The 14,952-nt window shown below is 48.1% G+C and overlaps 1 long non-coding RNA gene across 1 annotated transcript; it reads right to left on the reverse strand.

Annotated features, from left to right (window-relative positions):
• Positions 1–448: 448 nt before the first annotated feature.
• Positions 449–6,374, reverse strand: LOC139750386 (uncharacterized). The gene is made up of 2 exons (XR_011713123.1): positions 5,325–6,374; positions 449–5,161 (listed from the first exon to the last, which is right to left on the reverse strand). It is a non-coding gene; the product is annotated as an uncharacterized lncRNA (long non-coding RNA).
• Positions 6,375–14,952: the final 8,578 nt, after the last annotated feature.

Consider the following 14,952-nt stretch of genomic DNA (forward strand, 5'->3'; position numbering starts at 1 on the left):
GTTTGGACGATACTTACAAGGAAGGAGAGCAAATGACTGGGAGATCTATAAGAGTAAGCGGCAGCAGGTCAGGGAGAAGGTGCAAAGGTTGAAAAAGAGAGCAAATGAGAGTTTCGGTGCGAGAATATCATTAAACTTTAGGGAGAATTAAAAGATTTTTGGAAGGAGGTGAATAACGTGCGTAAGACAAAAGAACAATTGTAACCATCGGTGAAGGGGGCAAGGGGGAAAGTGATAACAGATAGTGATGAAATGAGAGGATGGGGTGAGTATTATGAAGGTTTGTTGAATGTGATATTCCCTCTAAGGCCCAGCCATCTGTTCTTAACGCTACCTCGCTAACGCGGGGAATGGCGAATAGCATAAAAAAAGAAAAAAGATATATAATGTAATATTTTTTTCGGGTTACCACTCAGCAGTTTTACAATAGGACAATAACACGAAAGCAAACAATGGACTCAACTTTATTGAAAACACTAGACGCTGCTGACATAAACTGGTGAATGAGAGACCAAAACCTACAAACGAGTTCTAGTACAAGAAATATCACATAACAGCGAGGGAGGCAGCGCATCCCCCTGCGACAGGTTCCAGGCGCATCCGTGTTCCGGGGCGCTGTTCTGTCTCACATCTTCACATTATTATATAGGACTTATCTGCTACAGTTCTATACGGTATGGACCGGCAGGATACCCAGGGAGCTGCAGTCCAATTTTATGATACCTCCTTGGCGGTCCACCGCGTGAGGGAGCTTTACTTCTGATGCCAATAAATTCGGTTGATTTGATCTGAAACGATGTCAACGAACTATTTCTGTATTCATTTGTTTTTTTTGTTTTTGTTTCGGTTAAAGGTCAGATCCACTCTAGCTGTATGTTTCCATCGCGCATCGCTATCGCAATGCCTTTCTTACCGCGTGCATACCGTATGGTGACTGGAACAAGGAGAATGGGAGTAAAATCCTTAAAAACGGTGATGTGTCTACATGAATAAACCCCATCAGGTTGGGCATAACAACAACATACTGGACACTACTGCTACGTGTAGAGATGTTCGTGATGATGTCTGGCGGGGGTTGGTTGGGGAGGGGGGTTGGTTAACTGGCACTAGAGAGGAGCTTAGCAGAGCACTGTAATGGCAAATAGGTAACTGGGTGCAAATTGGTGCTGGAGGTACTGTGATGGTGAACGGGTTTCAGAGTGGAGTCGTGGGGTATAATATTACTGTTTGGTTACGTTGGTGCTAGATGTGAGTTCAATGTTACCTCATAAAAGGAAAGAGGTTTTACGGTGGAAGTTTGTGGTAAAGGGGGAGAAAAAAAAAACACTGTTTGATACACTGGTTCTTAGGTGCAGTTTGGTGAAGTACTCTTTGAGGAATTGGATCTGGTTGTGTAGTGTGGTGTATGGGTAGACTGGCTGTAATGTGGAGTTTGGTGGAATCGTCGTGAGTACAGTGATTGTAGGATGGGTTAGACTCCCTAGGACCAAGGTGGGGGTCAAGTTTTCATTACGGTAGAGATCAGCGGAGCAATGTGACCCTAACCACTGGGCACTTGGCTGGGGTGTGGAAGTCTCATGGAAGATAATCTGGCTTAACTTAGGGTCTGGGAAAGTACCGCTCGTAGTGTGATATAACAAGACCTGTTCTGTTCATAATACCAAAGGGGAATTTCACGACCAAATTCGTAGGGCGGTGAAGCAGACGATATATAGTCTGATTACCGCTAAACTGCCAAGGGTAACGTTAAGCCAGTTTATCTTCAACCTACCTGAGCTAGGATCACGCTCAGGGTGGAGGACGCGACTGCATAATGCTATGGTCATCGAGTGGCTGTGCTGCGTGGCGACCCAGCCAACGGAGACCACTCGCTCTTACTTGGAGCTCTGTGTACGTTGACATAGTGTACTGTGTACGTTGCCATGGTGCACTGTGTACGTTGCCATGGTGCACTGTGTACGTTGCCATGGTGTATGTTGGAAGGATACACTGTGTACGTTGCCATGGTGTATGTTGGAAGGATGCACTGTGTACGTTGCCATGGTGTATGTTGGAGGATGCACTGTGTACGTTGCCATAGTACAATGTGTATGTTGGAAGGATGCACTGTGTAAATTGTGGTCATTCCCATAATTCATGTCGACTTAGATATGTCTGTCTCCACCTGTCCTCACTTTCCTCAGCTCAACCTATTTTCGTCCCACCCTCTCCCCCACTCTGTCCTTGTCTTGACCTGTACTCGCACCCTCTGTCCTCGTCTTGACCTGTACTCGCACCCTCTGTCCTCGTCTTGACCTAAACTGACCCTCATCTGTCCTCGCCTCGACCTGCACTCGTCCTCGTTCCTCATTTTGACCTTGCTCGAACTAAACTGGCCCCCTCCTCCCACTCTGTCCTCGTATCGACTTAGACTCTCTGCCCTTGTCCTCGTCTTGATCTACAATCTCACCCGTTCTCGCCGATACGCTCCCGATCAGTCCTTGTTTTAACCTTCACTTGCCCTCCCTCCTCACCCATTCCCTCCTCCTCTTTTTCTCGTCTCGACCTACACTCGCCCCATCTGTCCTCGTCTTCAATCGTCCCATCTGTCCTCGCTCTATCCCTCCTCATATCAACCAATACTCACTCTACCAGTCCTCGTCTCGACTCCCCTTTTAATCACGTCTTTGCCTACGCTGCCACTTCCTCCTTCCCTCCCTCCCTCACACCACATCTAATACATTGTAAGACAGTCGCCATTGGTCATTGTGGCAGCACTGTGGTTAGCTCAGCAAGGTAGGCTCTGGTCACAACAAGGTCCAGGGATGTTAGCTGTGCACGAGATTGTTAGCTTTGGTTGGCGTCAAGCTATGTCATTTTAGCTGGAGTCAGGGCAGGCCACATTAAGGTCGCAATCAAGGTCAATTCACAGAAAAGTCAGTTCATGTTGAGGTGACTAGGTTGGGTTATGTTCATCAGTGTCGATGTCAGGTCATGTTATACCTGAATGTTTAGCTTTATGTAAGTCAGGTCATGTTAGTCTTGATCAGGTAAGGCTATGATTGCTCAAGTCAGGTCACCCTGCGTTAGCTCAGAAACGCTAGGTCATAATTCTAACGAGTCAGGTCACCCTGTGTTAGCTCAGGAACGCTAGGTCATAATTCTAACAAGTCAGGTCACCCTGTGTTAGCTCAGGAACGCTAGGTCATAATTCTAACGAGTCAGGTCACCCTGTGCTAGCTCAGGAACGCTAGGTCATAATTCTAATTGGGTTAGAGATTTTAGCTGTGTTCAGCTTGCTCTTGTCAGAAATGGAAATGTTAAGGACTTATCGTTCATTCTGGTCAGGTCAGAGGTGGTCAGGTCACAGGTGGTCAGGTAAAACCATGTTCTCTACCATTGGATCAGTTCATGTTACATTTGGTGTAGTCAGGTCATGTTCTGTTGTCTGGTGTAGCCAGGTTATGTTTTGTTATCTGGTGCAACCAGGTCACATATTGTTATCTATGGTGTAACCAGGTCACATATTGTTATCTATGGTGTAACCAGGTCACATATTGTTATCTATGGTGTAACCAGGTCACGTTCTGTCATCTGGTGTAACCAGGGCAGATTCTGTTATCTTTTGAGTCGTCAGGTCACATTCTGTTATCTATGGTGTAGCTAGGTTACGTTCTGTTATCTTCGGTGTAGTCAGGCCACGTTCTGGTATCTTTGGTTAAGCAAGGTTACGTTCTCTTATCTTCGTTGTAGACAGGTCACGTTCTGTTATCTTCAGTGTAGCTAGGTCACATTCTGTTATCTTTGGTTTAGCCAGGTCACGTTCTCTTATCTTTGGCGTAGTCAGGTCATGTTTTCTTATCTCTGGTGCAGTCAGGTCACGTTCTGTTATCTTCGGTGTAGTCAGGTCATGTTCTGTTATCTTCGGTGTAGCCAGGTCATGTTCTGTTATCTTCGGTGTAGTCAGGTCATGTTCTCTTATCTTTGGTGCAGCCAGGTCACGTTTTGTTGTCTATGGTCAGGCTACGTCAACCTTTACCAGGTCAGATGATGAAGTCAGGTAAATGCTATACCAGGTCACACGAGTTGAAAGGGAATTTTATCTCTGGTGAAGTTTGGCAATGATAATCCTCACCGGATCACTGAATGTAAACGCTGGTCAGGTCAGGTCAGGTCATGTCAACTGTGTTTAGGACCTGGAATACTTGCTATGGCTGGTGAAGCTGTGTGTGTGTGTGTGTGTGTGTGTGTGTGTAGTTCAGGTGTTTTAACAATAGTCAAGTCAGGTCATGTTAAGATCCAGTCAGATCATGTTAGATCCAGTCAGGTCATGTTAGATCCAGTCAGGTCATGTTAAATCCAGTCAGGTCATGTTAAATCCAGTCAGGTCATGTCAGATCCAGTCAGGTCATGTTAGATCGAGTCAGGTCATGTTAGATCCAGTCAGGTCATGTTAAATCCAGTCAGGTCATGTTAGATCCAGTCAGGTCATGGGATATCGTCATTCTCGTCACATCAGGGATTGTAAGATGGACTTCGATGAAGTCAGGTCGACTCTGGTCGAATGCAGGAATGACTGGGTCGGTAATGGCGCGTGGTACGAAAAAAGTATATGATTGTGACGACTCAAGTCAGGTGAAAATCCACAAGCACGAAGTCTAATGAAGAGCTGATCTAGAAATTTGATTTGTGAGCAAATGTATCGCTCAGTTGGTGAGGTTGAAGTGTGGGAAGAGCAGCAAGCAAGGATTTTGTTCGCTGAGTCGCTATGGCATAAGTTTAGCGTGTGTTCAGAACTGGGTCTTCATGATGGCATCCAGGATTTGCTGGTGAGTTTACAGCAGCACATCAGTCGATGGTTTACAGTTCTCACCGAGCTTTCTGATGGTCCAGACACAGATGGCGTCCCTGTTGTTGTCAGTAGGTCTCCCCCGTTACCATACGAGGCATTTGGTACTGTTCAGTGTCTCCTGGGAAATGCTGGCTGGCTCCTCCTCTCCTATCTACGTCCCCCTTTCATGATACAGCTTGGCTCCTCCTCTCCTGTCTACGTCCCCTTTCATGATACAGCTTGGCTCCTCCTCTCCTGTCTACGTCCCCTTTCATGTTACAGCTTGGCTCCTCCTCTCCTGTCTACGTCCCCTCTCATGATACAGCTTGGCTCCTCCTCTCCCTACGTCCCCTTTCATGATACAGCTTGGTTCCTCCTCTCCTGTCTACGTCCCCTTTCATGATACAGCTTGGTTCCTCCTCTCCCTACGTCCCCTTTCATGATACAGCTTGGTTCCTCCTCTCCCTACGTCCCCTTTCATGATACAGCTTGGCTCCTCCTCTCCCTACGTCACCCTCTCATGATACAGTGTCTTCTCGTCATCACATCTACGCACACTTACCCACAGGCCCTCCACAGTACCCGCCCTGACACTGTCGCAGACTTCCCTCCAGCATCTACCCTGATGCTGTCACTTCCTCCCTTTAGCATCCACCGTGACACTGTCGCAGCCTCCTCTCCAGCATCCGCTATGACTCCGTCACACCCTCTCCTCCAGCATCCACCTCGAAGCTGTCACTTCCTCCACTCCGTTACCCACCCTGACGAAGTCACTTCCCCCTCATCCCCTCCGCCTCTAGAAACATCCTGGCACTGTCACATCCTCTCCTCCAGCACGCACACTGACACTCGCATCCCTTCCCTCCAGCACTATTCCCAGAACCCCAGACACACGAGTCATGATCTCCAGTGAGTGGCTGTCTATCACAGTGTGGCCTTTTATTACAGTATATAAACTGACTGAACCGCACGTTCGTTCAGCTTCACGTCGCCCGCAAAGTAAGTTCTTGCTGAAACTTCAGAGTCACCAAGGACGCCCTTGCGTCTTTATTACCTTAGTAATAAAGACGATTAAGCTCCGAGATGATATCAAGACAACAGCTGAACGTGACAGGGAAATATCTGGAGGCGAGTCGTGTATGGTCAGTGGAAGGAGACCTGAACACCAAGTGCCAAGACCCACCACCGTAAGCAGGCGAGCTTCTATAGCGTCACACTGAAGACATCACGACCGATATAACCTTTAGCTTTCATTTCGAGGATAAACTGACACTCGCAGGAGATCAGAGCTTAAAGATAATGAATGAAGATACAGAAGAATCCAGGACGGGGCACAGGTCCTGTGGAAGGTTGGATATGTCTGAGGTATGGCAGGTGGCGGGTCACACACAGTGACCACGAAGCTATTGCTTACACCGTCGCCACCAGCGTACAGCTAGCATAGGTATACCCTGGACTGATGGGTCCTTGATATGAAGTTCACAGCCTCTCACTATACAGAGGTTGCAGTACACACACACACACACACACACACACACACACACACACACACACACACACATATATATAATATATATATATATATATATATATATATATATATATATATATATATATATATATATATATAACCTACTCAATATTTCTGCAACCTTTATATTGTCAAGATAATGAATTTTTTGAGACTCGGGTATAAATTCTTTCCGTTACATTAACAAATATTCATTGGTTCCCAGCATCATATTACAAAAAGATATGTAAATACAGAGACAGTCTATCCGTAGGAGTGGCTCTCTGACCACTTTTAAGATATGTCTATCAAGAAAAATTCATAAAAAGAGCAACCTTAAAAACGACGCTTGTTTTCAGAGATTACGACTAAAGACAGGAATTCTCTTACTGGACGAATGACTCATGTAAAACCATTTCTTTTTACCCATTCCCCCCCGCACACACACACACACACAGACACAAACAGAGTTTACGATACTACACTTGTATATCGCTCCTGGGACCCGTTGTATGAGGGGTTATGGTCGACTTCGGCAATGTGGAGGATTGCCGTGAGAAACGACGACATTCACCGTTGTGGCCAGTGTCTCAACTTGATCTCCCTACGTGAGGATAAGGACAGATAATGATGGATGTCTCAGTAACTGTGGATGGACCGGCCACACATACTGGCCATCCCACGTCAAGCGGTCAGCCTCACACACTTACGTCTGACCCGGGTAATGACTGTACACACACACATATATATATATATATATATATATATATATATATATATATATATATATATATATATACGAATACAGTGTATATGAACGCGCACATCCATAGAACATACAAACCTCCAACAGCCAGGCTCGAACCCGGGACTCCTGTGTAGCTAGCGGGAGCACTGCAGCTATGACCATAGCCTAGTCACACTTCCGCCTGCCACGCACGGGTCCAAGGTTTGATTCTGGCTGTTGGAGGTTTGTATATTCTATATGATATATATATATATATATATATATATATATATATATATATATATATATATATATATATATATATCCTGCAAAACACAGGTTGTAGACATAAGACTACTGCATAGAGTGAGATGCCTAGTTAAATTTCGGCTCCTTAGGGAATCGACCAAGTAGATCGGCGAGATCTAGTAGATGAACCGACAATACAGACTCGTACATACAGGTCAGTGATTACTCATCGTATCACAGGATGTGTTCCTGGAATCTGTCAAACTCTGTAGCCTCTGGATCATACATAAACAAGGCTCAGTCCTTCGTGTTACTCCTTCGCCGAAGTAAGTTCGGTCTCTGACGGAGTTAGGTACGAGGGTCGGAACAGATCATCAAGTTTCAGGAGGTACTTGAAACATTAAGGACAATGCGGAATTTCAGGGAAAATTCACCGTAAGGGATGAGTTGACAGCGAGAGAAATACCTTTTCAGGACCTTCTTCGAATTATCATTCGTCTTCCATACTGAAGTTTGCACTTTGCTGGTCTGCTTTGTAACTTCAGTCACTGCAGTGTTCTTACCACTGCTCTTTCTATTCGTTGATTATGGCTTCTTTTTTTTTCCCCCTAACTTCCACTACTCTTACCCTCAGTGCGTCAGCTGCTGTCGGCTGCAGCGCCCAGCGTCCTCACAACCACACCTCATTTCTTAGCAAGAACCAGACGCATTTGCTCCGTGCGTGGGGAGAACCAGGCGATGTTACCTACACTCCCCAGGTACGTGCTCCTTGCGCTGCCCTCCGCCAGTCTGCACTACGGTCTGTTGTGACGAGCGACAAAAAAAAATAAAATGAGTAGAAGGAGGGATGCACGGCCTAAAAATATTCTGCAAACGAAGAATTCTTTTTTAATGTATGATAATTATCGACTGTCGAAGGTGCAAATTATGGATATTGCCTTTCGTTATTCATGGCTGGAAGGTTGTGTGAAATGCGACGAGTATATTTGTGGCGCCATGGTCATTTCCCCTCTTGTTATCATACAGATATCAGTCATTCCCTCTTGCTATCATGCAAATCATTCCCTCTTGTTATCATGCAGATATCAGAATCATTCCCTTGTTATCATTCCGATGTCAGATTCATTCCCTTGTTATCATTCCGATATCAGTACCATTCTCTCTTGTTATCATGCAGATATCACAGTTATTCCCCCTCTTGTTATCATCCCTACATTATAAATGTACTATACTGTTATCATGTAGACGTCATCTTTCCACATGATGCACCTTGCCTGTAACGCGAGGGGAGCGTCTTAACCCAGCCCCACCCGCAGTGTACAGAAAGAACAAGATATATCCCAGTGATGAGCAGCTTTGATAAAGAAACTTTCATCTTTCCTTTGCACACGAGGAAGTGAGGAAATTCCAGTGCCTCCCGAGGTGTGTGGCACAAGGTTATATAAGTGATGAGGAGAGGAGACTGTGTCACATCAGCACGTCCCTCACCATACTGTCTGTGGGCCCCACACACACACAGACACGCGCACCCTCACACACACACAGACACAGAGACACATACACCCCCTGGAGCACACACACACACACACACACGCCCTCATGACCCAGCCACACCAACCACACATGACGCCGCGATCGCTGTGGTCAAGTTACCCCCTTTTGTTGATATGTATGAGCCTGGTTGTACAGTGCGGTGCACGGGTCATGATTATCACTCTTGCTGACATTCATCCCCTTAACTTATGCTCGTCTTTCTTGTGGCTCCTCTGGGTCTCTCGACTCACGCTTCGGGAAGGATATATGGAGGGAAGTCCTTACCTAGACCCGCCCTCAGAGGAGGGTAGTTCCCCAGGATGAGTCGTGTCCAAGGCAACACCGTCTCACAAAAAAGGATACCTCAGGAGAGCCAGCATTCCAGGATGTGCCGTTTGGTAGGAAACATCTGTGAAAAAACATTTTCGTGAGAGTAGCCACTTCTTGAGAGGGCTAATTACAAAGGCATTCTGTCTCCTGTAGGAGGCCATCTCTCGACGAAGGGAAGACTCTTGGAAAGAACACCTCCCAAAGGACATCTTCCAGAATGGGTCATGTACTCAAAGTAGCCTTTCGTATTTCAGGCTTGGTTTCTCATAGCGACTGTGTCTTCGTGAGGTTCGCCTCATTTCCAGGATCTTTCGATGCAGCTGTGAGGAAATTTCCTTCTTGTTTGGAGAGAGTTCACTTGCACGGGTGGTTATCCCTTTGGCAGGATTGTCTAAGAAAACGTCCAGTTGATTACGAACGGGAATTCAAAGGTAGGAGTGTCGGGGTGTCTGTGGTGAGGTGCTTTTGTTTATTGGGGTTTCGTTGTCCGGGGTGGATACAGGTCGTCTGGGGTGGTGATGTGTTGCCTGGGAGATCATGACTCGGGTATTGAGCGTTTGTAGCAGTGATGCCCTGGGTGTGGGGCAGGTCTGTGGTGTGGAGTGGCCAGGTCTCCGGCGTCTGGGGAATGATAGTGTGATAGTATAGAGTGCGTGAGTTGTCAGTGACCCACCGAGTGTAGGGAGTGCGTGGTGTGAGGTGTCTGAAGTTAGGGTGTGTAAAGTGCGTGGGGAGAAGTCTCAAAGATGTGTTGTGTTGTGAATAGGGTGTAGTAATTTGTGCGGGGGTGGTGTAATGAGTGTAGGTTGTAGTATTGGTGTGATAATGATTGTAGGGTGTAGTACTGATGTGGTAATGGGTGTAGGGTGTGTTATTAGTGTGGTAATGGCTGTGGGGGTGGTGTAGTATTGGTATGGTAATGGGTGTAGGGTGTAGTATTGATGTGGTAATGGTTGTAGGGTGTGTTATTAGTGTGGTAATGGCTGTGGGGGTGGTTTAGTATTGGTATGGTGATGGGTGTAGGGTGTAGTATTGATGTGGTAATGGGTGTAGGGTGTGTCATTAGTGTGGTAATAGCTGTGGGAGGGGGTGTAGTATTGGTGTGGTAATGGGTGTAGGGTGTAGTATTGGTATGGTAATGAGTGTAGGGTGTAGTATTGGTGTGGTAATAGGTGTGGAGGTATGGTAATGGGTGTGGTACTGGTGTGGTAATGGGTGTGTGGGTTGTAGTACTGGGTGTAAGGGAAGGGTACTGGTTCACCAGTATCAATCAATATTCACACCCTCTCGAGGTTAATAATATTTGGCCCCATAGAGTAGACGTCTTCTCCATTTGACTATGACAACTCCTTGGAATAATAGTAAGTGTGAGTGTAAACAAAACATAGCTTCACAGACATTTACGCACACACACACGTACAGACAGACAGACAGACAGACAAAAAAAGAGTACGTTCCGACAGGAGAAAAATGGTCAAGTTAGCTGACCTTAGTGGTTTAAAAATAACATTTTGATTGGACAAACAGGCTGGTGCTATGAATGGTTTGTGTAATACCTACGAAAAGAAAAGAAAATTCGTTTCCGACAGACGACCAAAAAACGTGTCTGCATCGCTATGTCGGGAGAGTTTTATGCTTGCTATGCGAAATCAGTAAACATGATAACAATATCGTGAAGGGAGAGAGAGAGAGAGAGAGAGAGAGAGAGAGAGAGAGAGAGAGAGAGAGAGAGAGAGAGAGAGAGAGAGAGAGAGAGAGAGAGAGAGAGAGAGGAAGAGAGTTGGTGTTGGATCCCGAATTATTTCTGAGGCTTCCCTTTGTGGTGCAGTTGGTTAAGGAAGGTGCTGGAGCTGGCTGCCACACCGTGCGGTGCCTGACCATGTGAGGGCTGGTGGCAGACTATGTGGTGCCTGAACCATGTGGGAGCTGGTAGACTATGTGGTGCCTGAACCATGTGGGGGGCTGGTAGACTATATGGTGCCTGAACCATGTGGAGGCTGGGCTGGTGGTGGTTGGCACACCGTGTGATGCCTGGCCATGTGGTGGCTGGCACACTGAGTGGTGCCTGACTATGTGGGACTAGGCTGGTGGTGGCTGGCACAGCGTGTGGTGCCTCACCTTGTGGTGGCTGACACACCGTGTGGTACCTCACCATGTGGTGGGTGACACACCGTGTGGTACCTCACCATGTGATGGCTGACACACCGTGTGATACCTCACCATGTGGTGGGTGACACACCGTGTGGTACCTCACCATGTGGTGGCTGGCACACTGTGAGATACCTCACCATGTGGTGGGTGACACACCGTGTGGTACCTCACCATGTGGAGTCGGGGAGGGAGAGACGGTACGGGTCAACCATCGTGCACACATGAAAAGCAAATGACAAATAGCAATTTTCCTGTTGAATTCAGTATTAGCCTATGATTACCAGTGGGTTCGCCTCCGATACACTGTCTCTTATATCCTTCGTCCTCCAATGGACTCCTTTTCAGATCCCTAAAGATGGCCTTGAAGGACATCCTATGACACAGGAGCACGTCTGGCACACGTCTCTCGCCCGTTTGGTTAAAGACTTCTCTTCAGAATCCTTGTTGCTCCCCCATCTATGCAGTTCGTGGCTCCTACACTCCCTCCCTCACTTGTCTTCACAAAACCTTACCACACGCCTGCACTTCCCCTTTCAAGTGTCTCCACACGTCCTTGCCATGCTCCAGTATTTCCTCCCTCACTCGTCTCCACACGTCCTTGGTCCAGCATTTCCTCCCTCACTCGTCTCCACACGTCCTTGCCATGCTCCAGTATTTCCTCCCTCACTCGTCTCCACACGTCCTTGCTCCAGCATTTCCTCCCTCACTCGTCTCCACACGTTCTTGCCATGCTCCAGCACTTCCTCCCTCACTCGTCTCCACAAAGCCTTATCAAATGGACAGCTTATCGAACACTGGCAGGAAGTGTGCTTGTATTACTTCATGATATGGCTCCGAACGACACATTCCCCCCTCAGTGTAGAAGTTGCCAATGGGTCTGAAAGTTGCTGATGAATGTCATGTCCGCCTAGCAACACATTTTACAGCTTTTATACATAATTCTTTTGTGGGTTTAATTGCTTCAGTATGCTAAACGTTGTAGAAAAAGAAAAGAGACGACAGCACGACCCTTGAACACGACGATGCAACCCTTGAACACGACGATGCAACCCTTGAACACGACGATGCAACCCTTGAACACGACAGTTCTAACCCCTTGAGTATGACGACTTGACATCTGATCTGAGTCCTGAGGATCACAGATCAAAGGCCAGGTATTCCTCCTACCTCAGTGCTCCAGCCGTCCTGCTCAAGGGGCCTATCGTCCCTTCAGGGTCATCGCGCTGCATCGTATTCAAAAGTCAGGATAACTGGATCAAAGTTTACATATGTTATAATGAAGAATGCGAAGTATGCCACACTTCCCTGCATCATGAATGCGATGCAGAATGCATGATTCGTGTCTGTTCGTTCACCTTCGTTCACTGATGTGGAATTTTTGGGGTCAGGTATGACTCTCACCTGCAAGGTCATGCAGGTGTTGACTGATCCTGCGACAGTCCACGGCGTATCAGACTTGGCTCACGATACGCAACATGACGCAAGAAAACAAAAAACAAACTGATCCAGTGAGCTACGCATGCATAGTAATCACATACTGATGGACGTGAATTTCTTGGTCGAAGATAAACTCTTCCAAGGAACTGTATTTTTTTCTCTCTCTCTCCTGAAGCCATTGTTCCGAGTTCGCCTCTAAATTTCTTGTCAGGGAAGTTAATCATGATTTTTTTTCCCCCTCTCCTTTGTATGGAGAGAGACATTTGTGGATAGGCAACTTCGGCCAGTGTTGGGTAAGGTGGCGTGCAATGGATAAGGCTGGAGTCTGTGTCGTCCCTCGGCTTCCACCCCCCTCACCAAACCTCCTCCTGTCATTGGCTACATTCTACGCTAGCGGTAACTATGAAACGACGAGCTTACAAGGCTTGCCTGGTCTGATTTACTTGGTTTAACTGTATCTTCTTCTTCTTCTCCTTCTTCTTCTTTTTTTGTAGTCCTTTGTCGAGTCACAAATAAACTTCCACAAGAGACAATAACATGAATTTTTAAAGGTCAAGGGAGTGCCAGCAGCGCACGACCACAGCTGGCTTGATCCCGGTGCTGTGGGTACCTTACAGCTGGCGCTTGATCCCGGTGCTGTGGGTACCTTACAGCTGGTTTGATCACGACCACAGCTGGTTTGATCCCGGGGCTGTGGGTACCTTACAGCTGGCTTGATCCCGGTACTGTAGGTACCTTAAAGTTGGCTTGATCCCGGGGCTGTGGGTACCTTACAGCTGGCTTGATCCCGGTGCTGTGGGTACCTTACAGCTGGCGCTTGATCCCGGTGCTGTGGGTACCTTACAGCTGGCGCTTGATCCCAGTGCTGTGGGTACCTTACAGATGGCTTGATCCCGGTGCTGTGGGTACCTTACAGCTGGCGCTTGATCCCAGTGCTGTGGGTACCTTACAGATGGCTTGATCCCGGTGCTGTGGGTACCTTACAGCTGGCGCTTGATCCCGGTACTGTGGGTACCTTACAGCTGGCTTGACCCCGGTGCTGTGGGTACCTTACAGCTGGCGCTTGATCCCGGTGCTGTGGGTACCTTACAGCTGGCTTGACCCCGGTGCTGTGGGTACCTTACAGCTGGCTTGATCCCGGTGCTGTGGGTACCTTACAGCTGGCGCTTGATCCCGGTACTGTGGGTACCTTACAGCTGGCTTGATCCCGGTGCTGTGGGTACCTTACAGATGGCTTGATCCCGGTGCTGTGGGTACCTTACAGATGGCTTGATCCCGGTGCTGTGGGTACCTTACAGCTGGCGCTTGATCCCGGTGCTGTGGGTACCTTACAGCTGGCGCTTGATCCCGGTGCTGTGGGTACCTTACAGATGGCTTGATCCCGGTGCTGTGGGTACCTTACAGCTGGCGCTTGATCCCGGTGCTGTGGGTACCTTACAGCTGGCTTGATCCCAGTGCTGTGGGTACCTTACAGCTGGCGCTTGATCCCAGTGCTGTGGGTACCTTACAGCTGGCTTGATCCCGGTGCTGTGGGTACCTTACAGCTGGCGCTTGATCCCAGTGCTGTGGGTACCTTACAGCTGGCGCTTGATCCCGGTGCTGTGGGTACCTTACAGCTGGCTTGACCCCGGTGCTGTGGGTACCTTACAGCTGGCTTGATCCCGGTACTGTGGGTACCTTACAGCTGGCTTGATCCCGGTGCTGTGGGTACCTTACAGCTGGCGCTTGATCCCGGTGCTGTGGGTACCTTACAGCTGGCTTGATCCCGGTGCTGTGGGTACCTTACAGCTGGCTTGATCCCGGTGCTGTGGGTACCTTACAGATGGCTTGACCCCGGTGCTGTGGGTACCTTACAGATGGCTTGATCCCGGTGCTGTGGGTACTTTACAGATGGCTTGATCCCGGTGCTGTGGGTACCTTACAGCTGGCGCTTGATCCCGGTGCTGTGGGTACCTTACAGCTGGCTTGATCCCGGTGCTGTGGGTACCTTACAGCTGGCGCTTGATCCCGGTGCTGTGGGTACCTTACAGCTGGCGCTTGATCCCGGTGCTGTGGGTACCTTACAGCTGGCGCTTGATCCCGGTGCTGTGGGTACCTTACAGATGGCTTGATCCCGGTGCTGTGGGTACCTTACAGCTGGCTTGATCCCAGTGCTGTGGGTATCTTACAGCTGGCGCTTGATCCCGGTGCTGTGGGTACCTTACA

The sequence above is a fragment of the Panulirus ornatus genome, chromosome 9 (genome assembly GCF_036320965.1).
Source record: "Panulirus ornatus isolate Po-2019 chromosome 9, ASM3632096v1, whole genome shotgun sequence".
Classification (NCBI taxonomy): Eukaryota; Metazoa; Arthropoda; class Malacostraca; order Decapoda; family Palinuridae; genus Panulirus; species Panulirus ornatus.